Genomic DNA, 17,148 nt, shown 5'->3' with positions numbered 1-17,148 from the left:
AGATATCATTTTGTCTTTCCATTCAGGGTGACATGTTTCCACCAACCACAAGGTCTGAGATTTCTGGCATATGCCCCAGTTCCCAAGCCTCTGGTTCCTCCTTACAAATTCCATTCAGTCCATCTGTGCCTACATCTGGGGATTTTGAGACAGGTTCCCAAAGGAGAACCCAAGACCCCTGGATTTCCTGCAGAGAAATATAAGGAGATTCTTTAAATCCAAGATCCCAACATGGAACTCAGACATCGGCCTCCTCTCTTTGCCAATGCTGATCCTCCTTAGCTGGCTCTGCGATGGTAGCACTAGAAATACACATCTCTTCCAGGGACTCAAGACTGTGCGCTGGGCAAAACCCTTCTGCTTTCATCTTTCTTTTCAGCCTAATTAACACATTGCTCCCTTCCAAGACTTGAGTTCAAAGAAGGGAGTTTGGGGCACTGGATTTGACCACATGATTTTCCTTAAGTCACTGCTACTCAAAGTGTGGTCCATAGATCAGCAGCCCCCACATCACAGGCATGTGAGTGAGAAATGCAGTATCTGAGAACACAGTCCAGAACTGCTGAATCCGAAGCTGAAATTTAAAAAGACTTCAGGCCATTGTGATATCTGAAAATTGAGAAGCACTGCCTTCATCATATCCTGAACAATCTCCAAACTTGGGCATTGTAATCATTGTGGCCAATCTATCAGGTCTGTCTTTTATATCTTAAAATTACACTTCTGAGTTAATTGTCTTGTCACAGATTTAAAAGTTCTATTGAGGTGTTAGAACATGAGGAGTGACGCTTCTTTTTTCATTGCTGCTACCAGGTACGTATCAGTTCCAATCAGAGAAGCAGAAGCAGGAGAAAATACATAGTAAGAGATTTATCACAAGGAACTGGCCAGGCTTGTGCATACTATGTAGGCAGGCTGTCAGGAAGAAGTGGCTGGACGGTTCCAGCTACCACTGCTGTCCACAGAAAGCATTTCTCCTTTCAGAGAAGCATCAGCCCTGTTTTGAAGACCTTACAACTAATTGAATCAGGCTCTCCCGGATTATGTATGATAATGTCCTTTACATAAAGTCACCTGATTATGGATCATGATTTTCAATCCTATCTTTGAAACACCTACCCAGCTACAACCGGCTTCATAACTTATTGAATGGCTGGAGACTGTAGCTTGGTCACATTGACACGTCGGACAGCCATCACAGGACCCTACGTTTCTGAGGCGAGTGGATGCCTCTGGAAGAATGTTAAGTGGGGGTAGAGGCCAGGAATCAGAGGTACAAAGGGGGACAATACAATAAATAAATAGTAAATAAACATGTAATAAACAGTAAATAAACATGCTTCCTGTGAGAAAAGTAAAAGCTACAAAATAGAAACAATTCCATGTGAGGGGATAGAAAGAAAGGTTAGCGAAGAACCACAGGATGTATTGTACCCTGGAGGTTCCAGCTTTCACTTCACTCTTCTCTGATGGGCAGTAAAGTTGTCAGGTTCAGACCAGGGACAGCTTCGCTCTGCTCTTCTGGTTCCCAGGGGCTATTTCTCTGTGGAAGGAAATCTGCGTCCCTGATCTTCCACATCCCCAGGCCTCACTTGATGGTTAGGTCAGTGCGCCACCTCATCTCAGGCCTGCCCGGTAACCTGACACCATTCCTCATGAATTTAAAGAGGTGTGTGTGAGAGAGAAAGACATGGAGGGCTTGTTTTCATGAGTTCGAAGAGCTGAAGGTTGTCTACGCTGTTCTTCAGGCCTTCAAGTACCTAAATATTAGGGACGGCTTTTACTTGGGTGTTACCGGGATTTAGTTTGCTGCTTTAATTTTTTTTTTTTTCCAGATTGTTCAGCTTATTTCTTTTTTTTATTTTACATTTTTTGTTATGTTAATCACCATACATTACATCATTAGTTTTTGATGTAGTGTTCCATGATTCATTGTAAAGTTTGCTGCTTTAGTTAGCTTTAATCCCTCTTTCATAATCAAAATTTTCTTCTGAGCACATATATTCGGGTTCATCAACATCAATTTCTCCAGCACCTTTTAATAGGTTAATATTAAATATTGATATTTAATGATACTATTTTAATATTGTCTTATAATCAATAACAAACTCTATATAATAGGAGAAAACAGTAATAAAAATCCCATTAAAAATAGGTGGCACGTTTCCTTTTTAAAAAGCCTAAAAATGTCATCTATATAAAATGTGATTTGATAAAAATTCACATATACAACATACAAATTCAGAAGCACAGATTCTATGGCATATATACGTGAAAATTAAAGCAATATAGATGGAAAATGTAGTACGAGAAAAATTGTACAACATGACATTTCTGAGAGTTGGCAAATATAGTTTGGGGATATTTAGGGAAGTTTCCTTCAACATGCAGAAGAGTCCTAATATTTACTAGGTTGTTTCCACGTATGTAATTTCATATTATTTCCTTAGAGTGCACTTTAATTTAGTATGGATGTCCTTGATTAATGGGAACTAAGCTTCAGGGAGACTGAGAGATTTAACGGTAAGTGAAGTAAGAATCAGGATTGCAAACTGGGTCTACGGCTGCCAGGTCTCAGGCCATATATTCAATGTTTCCGTTATCTGCCATTTTTCCTTTCCCCAAGTGGCTTTGCTGTGAGAGAGTAAATAGAGTGAGGACACTATAACTCCACCTCACAGCCTGCTCATTGGTGACACAGCTTGACTTAAAGGGAGTCATCCTCTCTATTGCCTTCCCAGAAAGAGACCAAAAACAAACAAACAAACAAACAGAAACAAAAACCAGCGCAGTTAAAAAGAACTGGACATACAGGATGGGAGAATACCTGTTTGCTAGGAATTCTGTGACTTCATTCCCTCATTACAGCCTAGGATTAATTCAGCCATGCCCCATGTGAGTGTGAGCTCAGTTCTGGATCTGAAAGCAGTAACAGGAGGGTGTATGGAAATGTTAGCTGTGAGAAGTGAGATTGTTTGAAAGAGAGCGGTTCACAATTCGGGACTTAATATGTAAAGAAAAATCACTGTGGATTCTTAAAATGAGAAATAAATATGCAAAATGTATTTTAGGAAAAAAATTCTGTCAGTGTAATAGAGAGTAACAACACTGAGTGTAGACAGCAGATCCATCAGGAAATGTGTTATAAAACACTGTGCCTGGAGGCAGAAACAGTGTGGACTCCCTGAAAGGTGACTGCAACTCTCCATCAGATTTCAATCTCTCTTTCGTCCTTATCATTGGATCATGCCAGGACCCATTCCCAAACCTCCCTTGCTTGGAGTTCACACGTGTGTGAACAAAAAGAAATACCCCCTTCCACACTGATACCTTCTTTTCTACTTTCTCCCTTCTTGTCCCCAGGCCACAAGGGGGGATCTGGATACATCTGTTAGATAACTGGGATGCCTTGTTTTGATTCCCTAAAGAGCTTGCATGAAAAAGGACCACCAAAATACCTCCTGTTTTTGCAGCAACCTGCCCAGAGAGTTATGTGAGAGATGAATAAGCATGTCTTCTGTTTGACCCACTGCATTCTATGCTCTGTTTTGTTCAGCAATTCAGCCGACACAAGGAATACAAACAAGAATCTATGAAATGCTGAACGCAGGAAGAAGTACACAGGATTCAAAATGGTAACAAAATTGCCATTTATTGAGCACCTAATGAGACCCAGGAACATTCACATATACAATCTTGTGTCCCAGAATGAACAGCTTCCACAAATAAATTCTATTTTGCCCATTTTTATCAGTAAAAATACTGAGACTGAGAGTCAACTTTCTGAGATAATGAAATTTGCATGACATGAGTTAACTTCAAGGATGACTTCAAAAACACACGCTTTTCCCAAAAGCTGTACTCAGATCTTCCACAAATACTTGTAAGATTAGGAAGACATTTTACTCAACTTTCCCCTAAAGAGAGTCTACCCCTCATTTATCCTGAAAAAATGTAAGTCATTCAAAGTGAAAAACTTAATGGAGGTTAAAGAGTACATATCATGTTTGAGAAAGTGACTCATCTTTTTGATGGTTTTAATTGTTTATTAGTATTATTTTCCCTGGTTTTACTTCATAGAAATACTGAGGTTGCTTTTACTTGAAAGAAAAACATAGGTCTTAAAGCAGAGCCTTAGAGGCACTTATTAACTTGCTAGCTCTTTAGTAGAACACTTTATCTGCGACTTTAATAGCTTTGTGCTGCAACAATCCTTTATGGACAGTAAATAGGTTTCCCTTGAAGTTCACAGCACCATATAATTTCAGAGGTAGAAAAAAAAAAAAAAAAGCTCAGAGGTCACATGGCCCAGCCCCTCTATTTCATGCTAGTGATGGAAAGACCCAAAAAATGGAAAGGAACTTACCTAATGTCATAAAACTGGCTTGAGACAAAAAGCAAGAGCGCCTATCCCTAATTTTCCTTAGGAGCTGATTTTTCTGCTGCAGCTAACCCATAGACGTCAAGTCTGTCAGAGCACTTCTGACAAAGGGAGATAGGTCAAATTAACTGCAAACACAACCATGAAATTGGCTTTTTTAACGAAAACATATCTTCTAAGACAAATTCAAGACGATTTTTAAATTTTAATTCTTTTGGTTAAAAAGCAAACAATACTTTCTTTCCTAGGAAGACTTTTTTTTTTTTTAATTCTTCCCTTAAATGTTGCTGTTAAAATTCATCTTTACTTTTCTCAGAATATCAAAATGGGAAGGCATCTATCTCCTGACATGAGGGGGAGGGGGACGAGAGAGAGGGGAGGAATGTGCTACCCTTTTAAATGTCTCTTAAAAGCCTCATTTACTTGTGTTGACTTAATGTCCCAGTTAGGTCCTCCAGGGCAAAGTTGAAGAGGTATGATGATATTTTTTTTTCTTTTAAAGATTTTATTTATTTATTCGAGAGAGAGAGAGAGAGCATGAGCAGCGGGGAACGGGGGGAGGCAGAGGGAGAGGGAGGGAGGGAAGAAGAGGCAGATTCCCAACTGAGCAGGGACCCCAATGTTGGGCTCCATCCCAGGATCCAGAGATCATGACCTGAGCCAAAGACAGAAGCTTAACCGACTGAGCCACCCAGGTGCCCCAATATGATGTATTTGTAATTATAGTTTCATTACCTATCTCAAAGAGAAAACTTCGTATTCCGTCATTTAGTTTATTTGTACTGGATTTTGGGGAAGATATTTAGTGCATTAAGGAAGTTTCTGCCGTTTTCTGTTTCATTTTTTAAAATTATGAATGAGTGTTAAATTTTGTCAAATATTTTTTCTGCATATGTCAAGATTATCACAGATTTATAAATTCAATGTGCTCATATTTTCTTAAGGAATGTTGCCTTGCTGTTCATGAGAGAGGTTGACACATAATTTTCTTTTGCTGTGAGGTACTTTCCAGAATTTGGTATCAACATCACACTGACCTCAAAATAGTTGGGAAATATTATCACATTTATATTTAGAAGAGGATTTCTTTGTTTTTCTCCTTTAAATGTTTTCTTTCTTATATGTTTTTCCTTAAGTATTTGGAATGTACTAGTGAAGAAATCTGAGTCTATAGATTTCTTTCTGCATAGTTTTTAATTAGGACAATATGATGTAGGACTATGAAGATATTTTTATTTCTTTTTGCATCAGTTTTGGTACTTTTCTTACCCAGTAATTTGGGAATTTTATCTAAAAAATAAATAAATTTGGAATTTATTGCCAAAAAATGTTCACATTGTCCTCCTAATATACATTTTTATTATCAGTGAGGTCATAAATGATGCATGCTTTACTAGTAATTAGAGACTACTCTATTTTCTTAATTATTCTTTCTAAGTATCAATTTTATATAAACATACAAATATTATTTATTTTATGTTTTTATTTTATTAAATTCTTTTATCATTTTTGCATAATTTTTGTTACCTTCAGACTTAAACTGCTATGTGGGAGCTTAACTCATTGATTTACTCTGTATGAATAAGCTCAAATTTGTTAATAACGTTCACCAAAACTTCTATACACAGGCAATTTGTTTTATAAGTTATTGAGAGAGGCTTGAAATATTTTCCACTGTAAATTTGGATTTTATAATTAATCATTGAAATTCATGGGTTTGTTGTTGCTGCATATATTCTGAAGCTAGATTATTAGATACATACAAAATAAAAATGGTTAGATTTTGCATTTAAATAGAAACTCCTATTACTGTCAAATACCTCAATTTATTTCCAGTAAAGTTTCTGTCTTCCTCTCTTAGAGTTCACTCTGTCTTATTAGAATAGCTATTTTAGTTTATATTTGTTTGTATTTGCATTGTGTAACTTTTTCCCCTTCATTCATTTTTCAGCTTGTTTGGGTCTTTGTTTTTAAACTGAATTTCTTGAAAGTAGTACATAGTTAATTTTTTCAGAGTGGCAAATGTTGCTTTTTATGTGGAGTATTTAGTCCATTTAAATTAATTATAACCTCTGATACATTAGTATTTAACTTTTCTGTCCCAGTTGTTGGATGGGTCTTTTAATCTCCTTTCTTGCCCCCTCCCTCTGCTTTTTTTGGAATTATTTCTGTTTGTATCATTCCATTTCCCCACCAATTACTTTGTTTCACTATTCATTAGTTTTATATTCTTTTAGTAATTAACCTACATTTTTGATGTGTTACAGCCGATTGCAAGGGAGCACATTTACTACCAGGAAGTAGTGAACCCAGGATATAAGAATCCACTCTCCTTTTGAGTGATTGCTCTCATGTGTTTTATTGCCATTTATATTTCATTTCCTTCAAGCACAACTGTTATTGTTCTACATAGTCAATGTTCTTTTAAATTAATCCACCTGTTCACTCTATTACTCCTAGCTCTTCCCCACATTTGCAGACTTACCTTAGTAGTTATTCTGTTTTATCTGTAAAATCCCCATTAATATTTCTCTGAATGTGGAATTTCTAATAACACATCCTCTCAGTTTTTGTTTATCTAAAAATATCGCCATTTTCACTCTTCTCTTGAAGACTATTCTTCACTTTGGACACAATTTTCGGTTAGCAGTAATTTGCTGTTGCGCACAAACACATAATTCTATTCTGTTTACCACAGATTCTACTGAGAAGTCAATTTCCAATATTATGATTGTAACTTTCCCCCCCCTGGCAGATTTATAATTTTACCTTTGATTTAATTATCTGTTTTCTTTATCTGGACACATAATTATATTTATGTTAGAACACATTACTTTATACTACATACATTATACAATACTTTATGTATCTTAGTCCTATTTCTTTCTTCCTCTGCTTTAGTCTGAACATCTGCTAAACTATGTTTCAGATCATAAAATTTTTATTCTGGGATGTTTTCTTTGAAACTCATCAATTGAGTTCATTATTTCAGTTAGCATATGTTTTATTTTGTTTTTTTAGACATTTCATTGTATTTTTTTATTAATATCAGTTCTCTGGTGATTTTTTTATTTTTTCACATTTTTTTGCCATCTTAATCAAAATTATTTTAAACTCTCTGATAAATTCAATATTTGAATTTCTTTTTTTTTAGGATTTTATTTATTTGAGAGAGAGCACGCATGAGTGGGGAAGGGAGGGAGGGTCAGAAGGAGAAGGAGAAACAGACTCCCCTGTGAGCAGGGAGCCCAACTCAGGGCTTGATCCCAGGACCCTCGGATCATGACCTGAGCCAAAGGCAGATGCTTAACCGACTGAGCCACCCAGATGCCCCAATATTTGGATTTCTTAAGAGTCTGTTACATTTCTCTATTTTTCTGTTTATCTTTTGCTATGTATGTGTAGGAGTTCTTTTCTGAACAATAGAAGCTCTAGGTGATGGTTATTTCCCTTAAATAAGATTGTGCTTTCTGGGGCTTGCAGGTACTTCCTACCTGAAATCATGTGAATACAGTCAGTGATTGAGCTAATCTAAAGATGAATTCCATCTTTATGAGAGTTGACTGACATTTAGATTTTACCTATTCCCATGATAATGTCCCTCAAGAGTAGAAATGTATAACTAGAAATTTTAACAGGTCTGTCCTCCCTGTTTGCTCTTGGATTTCAGTTTTGTGTTTCCCAAGAGACCAGTGAATTCCTTCTGAGTGTCTCTCTCTCTCAGACACTGCTTTCCAATAGCCTTTACAGCTTACCACCTCTGTCTGCAGATACCTGCAGGGAAGGGTGGTAAGGGATTCTGGGCTCACCTCAGGGTGTTTTATTTCTCTCCTGGATCTTGGCCACCTCATACTGACTGTATTAGTAGAATTCAGATGTTTTCATGCAGATTTCTTGTATATATTTTTTAACTTTTGTGGTAGTTCTCAGAGGGAAGTTTGGATTGATATAAGTTATTGCTTTAGATGTGGAAACAGATTGGATACAATTTTAAACAGTATTCACCTTGCCAGAGGAGATTGGATGTGGGTAAAAATTGAGCCATATTTTAAAGTTATTTAATTATCTTCTGAGCACCATAATTATGTCGCATTAAAGTTGTGAGTGTGTTGAAAAACTGGCATTATTTGGCTAAAGTTAAACAGTTAAAATGACAGCCAAATGACTTTCACTTCTGGAAGGTGGAAACATCATGAGAAAACATTACTTTCCACCCCAACAATGAAAGCAGGAACAATATTCTACAAAATTGTAATGCTTTGAACCTAGCAGAGTTGAAGGTTATTTGAAGAACTGAAAGCCTAATGGTGACAACCCTTCCAAGGAGAGATGGTACTCAAAACAGTTTAACCCTAGGCATAATAGCAAGAAAAAGGAGAAGTTGGCCTTAGACATAAATATGAAGAATCAAGCTGTACGGTGATGTCACCATTATGGCATCCCTCATTTCGGTCCTCTCTTTAAAAACTGAAATGTGGCATCCACACATGAACAAACGTGCCTCTGTGAGAGCTGTGGGAACCAGCACCGTATGCCAAGGAGCACGGGAGAAGATTCACCCACCTGTGCATTGGGTAGTAACACAGACCTCAGTACGAGCTGCAGAACTGACCGGAGCCTATGAACCAGCTTCAATCCCTTGTAACCATGGCCAGGAGCACCTGGAGAACACAGACTTGGCAGACACCCACAGACCAGAGAGCCTTTATAGAAGTCCAGGTTTCCAGAGGAGAAGTCTCAGCACTCTATTGAGTTTGGGCACATTGGAGTTCTCCAGTATCACCCCATTCCCCAAGGTGACACAGCTTAGAGCTAGCAAAGGTCAATGGTCACTCCTACGGCAACAGGGAGAGCAGTGAGTGGATGCCCAGCTTATGCAGCTGGGCAGGACGTTGCTAACGCTACTAAAGAAACCCATGACATTGGTCTTGCCACAACTTTTTAGCTATGACACCCAAAAGCACAAGTGAAAAAAGTAAAATTGTCTCTCTTGTACTTCATTTTTTGGTGCTATTGGAAGTAATATAGTTTATTTTTTCCAAGTTCCCCTTGCTCATTGCTGATATATAGGCATATGATTTTTTTTTATACCAATGTTGTAACCTGTGACCTTACTAAACTCATATTAATTCTTAGAAACTTTTGTACATACTTTGGGGTTTTACACAATAAATAGTCATGTCTGCTGTGAACCAAAATAGTTTTCTCTTTTCCTTATGGCCATGTTAGTTCTACTGATGAGACTATTGAACTAAATCTTCATGTCTGTTTCTAGCATCTCCATTTCATTCTTTCTTAGAGTTTCCATTTTTCTGCAGAAACAAGCTATTTGATCTTTCATGTTGCCAAAATTTTCCATTAGAGCTGTTAACATATTAACCTGAGTTCTCTAAATTCCCTGTCTGATACTTTCAACATCCCCCCTCTCAGTCTGGTTCTAATAATTGTTTTGTCTCTTCAGACTGGGCTATTTATTGCCTATTTGTATACTTCACAAATTTTTTGTTGAAAGCCAGACACATTGTACAGTACTCAGGTAAATGATTTCACTCCGGGAGGAGCACACATTTCCTTCTGCTGGGGTTTTGCTGTGTGGGTTTCTGTACATCTATGTTGGAGTTGGGCTGTGTTTAAAATCAGTTATTGTTATTATTATTCCTAGCACCCCAGAGCCTTCAAATCCCTCTAGAGATGACAGTTGTTGGTCTGGATGAACTTTCTAGAAGGGTTCCCTCAGTGTTTACTCTAAGTTTGGCTTTGGGTCCTCCCCAGAGAAAACCCATTTCTGGCTGGTCTCCCGGATGTGCTGTCAATGTTTGTCAGTGTGGTTGTGCGGGTGGGAAAGGAAACATTCCTTGATGTTCTGATTAAGCCTGAGGATTAGGCAGACTCTGCCAACCTGGTCTCCAGGTCTGCATTTCACGAGTATTTCTGCTTCTCTTCTGGATGTAATGTTGGGCTGAGTGTCTCTTCTTATCCCTGAGCCAGGGGTAAAGCTTGTTTTTCCTTCCCTCCTTTCTCTTCTCTAATTGCGTGGGTTTTTACTCTGTCCTCGGAAAGGTTCTCACTGCATGCTGTTGTCCTTCCTCCTTCAGATTAAGGCTTATGCTCCATATGGGGAAACAGAGAGATTGAGTCTGGCCAGAATGTTCCCAATGGCTTCCATTCCCCGATCCCAGGATTCCCTCATCCTCCCTGCGAATCCCTGGTGAGAACAAGCCCAGCCAGAAGCAAAACCCCTTCATGTCTGAGACCAACAGCAACGTCTCCCACGGTGGCCACACCACACATTCAGCAACTGGTTGAAAATTTCTACCTTAATCTTCCCAGCAACTTATACAGTATGTGATGATGTCTGCCCAGGTAAGCCAATGCCCAGGTCCTGTTTCTCTCCCCAGACCTCTCTCTAAATTTCACAATAGCTCTTTGCTCTGACATCAGTTTCTGGTAAGTCCAAGAAAAGTTTATAGTTCGCAGTTTACTCATCTTTTTTCCTTGTTGTGAAGATACAAGTGACAAAGTTTCTCTCCTTGACCCAATTGTGGTCAGGCTCCTCGGATCTGTCTTCTCAAGTAGGCTTCAATCTTGGCTTGTACAGACATGATTAACATTTCTAACAGCTCAAGGCCACATCTGTAGGTAACGCTAAACTTCCATAGAGTGCCTGCCTGAGAAAACTCAAGACTACCAGAAGGATTCACTGTTTGTCCCCGCCAATACCTGAAGATGGGGCCCTGGTCTCCAGTCTCCGAGTCTAAGCTCCAGTCAGCAAACACAGGCTGGTGTCACATGGACCAAATGCCTCCCTCCAGCTTTCTGTAATTTTTCACTTTGCTGAGTCTCTCAGCCCTAGCTCGCCCCCTCTTCACTCCCTCCTTCTCCCTTGCAAACTCCTAGGCACCTCTGCACAAATCAAAAGGGAGTTCTGTTCATGCTGCACACTTTTTTAATGCAATAGTTGTTTCCGATTAAACCCTGTCCTTACGACTTTAACTAGGGGCTGGCTCTGTTTATCTTTGGCAGGAACAACACTCCTTCCAGCTTTCTTGATCTCTGAGCCAAAAGTGAAAGTCTATATTATAACATGGGTTTATGTGTGCTTAAATACAATGCTTTCTTGTTTGTAAGTTCCTCCTAGATTCCAATACAAATATCTCTCACTATCCACTCGATAATCTTAGCAGAGGACTTTCATTAAATTGACTGTCAACAGTACAGCCCTGAGATATAAGAGGTCTAATTTTTGAGAATATCTAACTGACCCACCAAATAATAAGCAACTGTAAATGAGCCTAAAGCTTTGAATTACTTCATCTCAATCCATACTGCCAGTCTCTCTAATAACCCCCATAGTGGAAGCTGAAAGCCATCTCTATAACTCTGTAATATCTTTTCATTTCCTAACTAATACAGAAAAGTGAAGCTTTACACTTCTTGAACATAAAAGAAAATGACTTTTATTTTATTTCCAAGATCCGCCAAGTTCAGCTTTCCAATCCAATGCAGAACAGTTATATCTCTCTGCATATTTACCGAGAGTCTAAGTCTTACACTCGTATTTCTCACGTTCGAGTGGCTCTAAAAGTGCAGTAGTTGATGAAGTAAAATACCACATTCAGTGACTTGCAAATATAAAGCAAAATGCTTTTTGGGAAGCCGACTGAAATGCTTTCATTACTGACATGATCACTCTTATGTTGAAAATACAAAGTTAATAAAAGCACAGTGGATGGTGGTCTGCCATGCCCTTTGTTTTATTTTATCCAAGTGGAGCCTGGCTGTGGCAGTTACCGTAAAGTATGGTGCTGTTTCCATTATAAATTCCAATTTACATGAGTTTATAACGTAGCTCTGAGAGTTCAAGATGGGGTCCAATTTCCAAAGAAGTGTCAGCCCAGAAGCAACATTTTAAATGGCTTGTCTCTGCTATAGAATTCAAAGGAGGAAAAAAAAATGAAATAGAAGTTTTCTTGACTGCATGCCTTTTTTCTGATAAAATATATACCTATAACTGAAAATATGTGATGCTATATTGAATGCAAGTCATTTCTGTGTATTGTGTGCTGTAGGGAACTTGAATGTGATTTTAAAATAATAGCTTGTATAATAATAAAACCTAGAACCATCTAAAAATATCAGTACTAAAAATCTTACTTCCCTCTAAATTCAGTAACTTAAAGCCTTATGAAAAATTAGGATAAGGTGACATAAATGGTGTATTGTAATTTTTTTGAAATCTGTGTATAGCTATTAAAAATAATATGAATACATTCTTAGAACAAAATACTAAGCTTGAGTAAAGATTGTTTAATTTCGGGACGCCTGGGTGGCTCAGTCGGTTAAGCGTCTGCCTTCGGCTCAGGTCATGATCCTGGAGTCCCGGGATCGAGTCCCACATCGGGCTCCCTGCTCCGCGGGGAGCCTGCTTCTCGCTCTGCCTCTGTCTCTCTCTCTGTCTCTCATGAATAAATAAATAAAATCTTAAAAAAAAAAAAAAGATTGTTTAATTTCAAGAGCAAAACTACTCTTACTTGAAAGGAGCCACAGTTATTTGTATTTGTGATGTCCTTCCTACAATTGGAATTAAAGGGACTTGAAGAGGCTCAGATAACCAGACTCTGATCATTTTGGTACTTAGTCAACATCACGATGGAATCTAAAAAGGAAAATGAAGCCAACCAAATCTATTCCTTATGTAAAATGCTAATTATTTGAAGATTTTTGCTTATTTATTTTAGAGAGAGAGAGAGAGAGCCGTGGGGAGGAGGAGAAGGAGAGGGAGAGAGAGAATCTCAAGCACACTCCCCACTGAGTGCAGAGCCCAACGTGGGGCTCGATCTCACGACTCTGAGATCATGACCTGAACAAAACTTAAGAGTCAGAGGCTTAACTAACTAAGCCACTCAGGTGCCCCTAAATTATTTAAAGGCAATGATAAAAATACTTGCTACTGTGAGTTCATAATGGTTCTTTTAGGAATGGATTTGTTACATGAAATCACTTAAAATATTGTAAACTTCTAATAATTATTAGTGCCATTTACTAGAGGCCAACACCTGTGCTCTGTTTATTAACCCCTGTCTGCTTTTCAAAAACGTATGTTGACTGGATGGCTGAACAAAACAATATCCTTCAGCTGTTTCGGCTGTTGGGTTTTTCATATTACAGAGAACACTCTTATGAGCTGTTGTACACTAATTTTTATGGAGGCTTACTTCTTAGTTCCCTTTTCTTAGTTATTTGTTCAGATACCCAGAGTACACTTTGAAGGAATCATACTATTAATTTTTAGCCTTGACTGAAATATGTAATTTTTAACCCCAGCAAAAATTTGTTCTTCAACGTGGAATTCAGAAGCACTTACTGTAAGTGGGCTAATTGTGTTTAGTGCTAGTAGGAAAAATAGATTTCAGAAAACTAGAACTCTAAATCAAGGTGGTCTTTTCCTAGAAAACAAATTATATATATATATATTTCAGTTATTAGAAAATAAAGAAAAGAGAATAAAAAATGAGCATCTATTCCAGGACAGGGTGAACAAATTTAGAGTTCTGTACATTCCCACAGGGGCTAGTCATTGTTATGCAAACAAATACATGAAAAACCACTGATTCTGTGTATTTAAATAACTCATCATCATCATGAATATGGCCAAGTAAAATTTAAATATTAAGCATTCGGTCAACATAATCACAAACTATGTCTCTTTCAAATTTGGAAAAGACAATTTTACCCCATGGAAATATTTTCTGTTCTGAATATGGATAGCATTTTTCAAACATCAAGTAACAATATTACTGCCAGGAGAGTAGTCACCTACAATATTTTTAATGTTTTGTAAAATGGAAGCAACAACATTGCTTTTCCCTACAGCAAGACATTGAAAAGAAAAAAAAAAAAAAATCCTAATGAAAAAAAAGTACACCACTTTGGCTATTTTAAGGGGTGTGACAAATTATGCTCCCACGCCAGACGCAATGAGAAACCAGGGTAAGTGAGCCGCAACCAGACAGTCGGGAACCCCCGGGTGTTATTTCATGCTCTGAAAAACACCATTTCTAACCATTTCTAGAAGAGTGGGTTTCCATCCGCGTTAAGGGCCTTAGGCTCCCAGAGGGCATTTTATACACCATCCCTCACTGACTGCCTGGAGGATGAGGCCCCTCTTACGTGAGAAGGTTCTTCGTTTTATCAAATGCCCTCTTGACTCTTAGATGAGCTGAGAAGACAAATTCAGATGGTCTGGGGCTCATCTTCCCCTTAGTTGTGGTAGCTGAGCAGTGAGCTGGCCCAGCAGATATGAGGGAACTCAAAAGAACAGGGAGGTTCCAGCCACTGGGCTTCAGAGGCCCCTTTCTGGACCCAGACAGTTACTAAGTCACTAAGATGACCCCACCCGCTCACCCAATAATCATGTAGAACATAGATGGGGTGCAGCCCTCTCAGGGGAATGTTGGCCAATGTGCATACAGACCATCTACCTGATCTAAAATGTGGGGTGTTGAGACATCAGAGGACAGTAGACACTTTATTACTTCTCTACTTGTTAGTGTTCCCTCATTTCTATCTGCACCACATGGTGTGTGCTCCTGTCCCACCGATAAAATACTGAACCCAGCTAATAGACCTAACTTACATGTGTCTATTGCACAATACACTTATGTATTCAATGCATGGTATGCTCATTTTTACGTGTAATTAAAGAGTTCTTTCTGTCATTTTGTATTATGTTCTAAAGAACAGAGCCTAAGTAAGTGAGCAACTTGATTTATGTACAACTACATCCAAGGTGTCTGGGCAGGTGACTAGCTAAGAAAGTGTTCATAGTCATCACGATCTTTATTCCCTGGGACTGTGAGTGACTTTCTTGTAGCAAAACTCTCTGTGTGGTTAGGGACAATGACTTCACTGTTTGAATTCCAGTTTCTTTATTTGAAATTCGAAGTTAATGATTCTTATTTCATGTTTTGTTTCCTTGGGAATGATAGATAGATAATAAATAAAAACCTGTCTTTTAAACAAGCTGATGCAGTGCCTGGCATAGAGCAATGCCTTAATGACTGTTGGTTAGCTCCATTCACCTCTTTTGGGGGGTTATTCCTTAGCATTTAATATCTGTTAATAACTGTTGAGGGATTTCTGGGGCTTTGAGGTTAAGGATATGTTAAATGCTTCCTATCCTTAATGAAAATATTTGTTTTTGTTATTTTTATCTACTTGCAGACACATTCTTCCAAACTGGCATCAAAGGCACACACAGTAATTCTGAGATCTGGCAAGAGTTTGCACTATTTAAATCTTTAACATATTGTTAAAGGAAATGTGGAAGCCTCCAGTTGGGATTTGGTCACATTTTTCACTGATGTCCAAACATATGCCTTTGAAACATAACAGTAATCCACTTCCATTAATCTTGGCAGATTTAGAAGCTCCAAACCTTGCCATGGCTTATGTTTGCATTTAGCTGAGGACCACATTATACCAGTGTTTAAAGGCCTCATTTTTAAGTATTTCTGCCAGACTACTCAAGTGCTCTTAAGATTTTATTTCTCCAAGTCAAAATGCACAGGGTCTCCAGAGGGCATAAAAATATCTACCGACTATTGGAGGAGCACTTTCCTGATTTTGACCCAATTTTCCAACTTGTATGACCCAACTTGAGTCTCCCAGAAGTACATGATGGATGCTTTTGGGCATGACGGTCCTTAAAGGCATTGATTTCAAAAGTTGCACATAAACACAAAAGGAGTTCTTACTCTATTTGTGTGGCAGATTTCAGCATCAGGAAACACTAGCCTATGAGGTGGGACACAAAGTGCTTGGGTAACTGCAGAACAGTAGTTCACAAGCGTGAACCTTCAATTTCCAGACTTATAAAAAGGAATGGATGTGTGGCTTCCATGTGACCAAGCAGGTGAGGAACATACCATGCCTCATTGACAAACATGCACCTGCCCACCCTCCCTACTTTGTCTCCTTAGATCTCATTTTTCCAGTCTTGTAAAGACCTGCAGCTGGGGAGTCATGCTTGCCTGTTGGAAGTACTGGGACATGCACAATATTTCATAATGGCATTTGAATGCCTGTACTTGGGAACTGTGCTTCCTCTATAGTTTTTTATGGGCTCCAAAATCCTGCACTCTCTCGCATTTGGTGATTATGCATTTACCTTTTCTACCTAGCCCTAGAAAGGCACACATCTCTTTCATATGTGTTACCAAAATAATTACTACAAAATTATTTGTAATTACTACATGAAAACGGTTTGTTTTCTACCAGAGAAAGCTATTTTTATTTTGTTTATTTCACATACTGATTATGATCCTCTGCATTTTCTTAGTATTTGGGAAAAGCATTCTGAGGCTGAGACTGTTAACAAAACAAGGCTTTACTTTTCTGAGACACTTTATCTATCCACGTGCCTGTTTGTCTATCTATCCATCTATCCATACAGAGAGAGTGCATTCACAAATGTGCAAAATTAAGTAAATGTACAAAACTAAGTAATATACATACATATTACTAATGAGTTCTACATTTCCAAAGATGTAAATATTATTGTAAATTCCAAATATTCTGTGTCTTTTAGTGATAATTTTAAGGATTCATTTCCAGATTTGCAATCATATCTTAATGTTTTATTGTGCATTTCATAATTTATCGGAAGCAAGAGTAATTCATTCTTTTTTTTAAGATTTTATTTATTTATTTATTTGACAGAGACATAGAGAGCAAGCATAGATAGAGTGGCAGGCAGAGAGAGAGGG

The sequence above is a fragment of the Mirounga leonina genome, unplaced genomic scaffold (assembly GCF_011800145.1).
Source record: "Mirounga leonina isolate KUSES-001 unplaced genomic scaffold, KU_Mleo_1.0 Mir_199, whole genome shotgun sequence".
NCBI classification, from domain to species: Eukaryota; Metazoa; Chordata; class Mammalia; order Carnivora; family Phocidae; genus Mirounga; species Mirounga leonina.
The sequence above is the reverse complement of the archived record's forward strand: the minus strand, read 5'-3'. Positions refer to the sequence as shown.